Below are 665 nucleotides of genomic sequence, written 5' to 3'. Positions count from 1 at the left end.
CGATGTGGCTCGTGGCCTATTTGGGGTGAGGCCCACTGCCGCCAGCGTGCCGCTGGTGGGCCCTCCCGATGACGGGAGCGTCGTCTTGCCGCTCCCCCAACCCCAATGGTCGCCCCGTTCCCCGGCCCCCTTCCCCGAGGACTGCTTCCACCCTCCTTCCAACATCGCATAGTTTGTGTCCTTTGGCCAGGAGGAAGGGGATGACACGATGTCCATCTCGGCCTCGGAGAGGGAAGATTGGGCGGGATCAGAGTCTGATCAGCCGGACAGCATGGGGACCCCAGACCTCCAGGAGGAGCTCATGAGGGTTCTGTCGAAGGCTGTCCAGGAGTTGGAGCTTACCTGGAGTCCTCCAGAGGAGCCTGCGAGGAGTAAGCTCGACTCCTGGTATTTCAGGTCCACCCAGAAAGCTGACTCGAGGGCGTCGGTCCCCTTCTTCCCTGACGTACATGAGCAGCTGGTGAAAACATGGTCTGCGCCCCAATCAGCGCATGTCCACTCTGCCACACAGGCCATTTTTTTCCCACGTGGATGGGGCGGAGGCCCATGGGTACGTGCGTTCTCCCCCCGTCGAGGAGACCATCGCTGCGCATCTGTGTCCAAGACCCTAGGCTCGGACATCAGCCTCCCTTCGAAGCCATGCAGGACCGATTCGGCACCTGGCT

This window comes from Sinocyclocheilus anshuiensis, unplaced genomic scaffold (assembly GCF_001515605.1).
Source record: "Sinocyclocheilus anshuiensis isolate Anshui unplaced genomic scaffold, SAMN03320099.WGS_v1.1 scaffold49, whole genome shotgun sequence".
Taxonomy (NCBI): Eukaryota; Metazoa; Chordata; class Actinopteri; order Cypriniformes; family Cyprinidae; genus Sinocyclocheilus; species Sinocyclocheilus anshuiensis.
The sequence above is the reverse complement of the archived record's forward strand: the minus strand, read 5'-3'. Positions refer to the sequence as shown.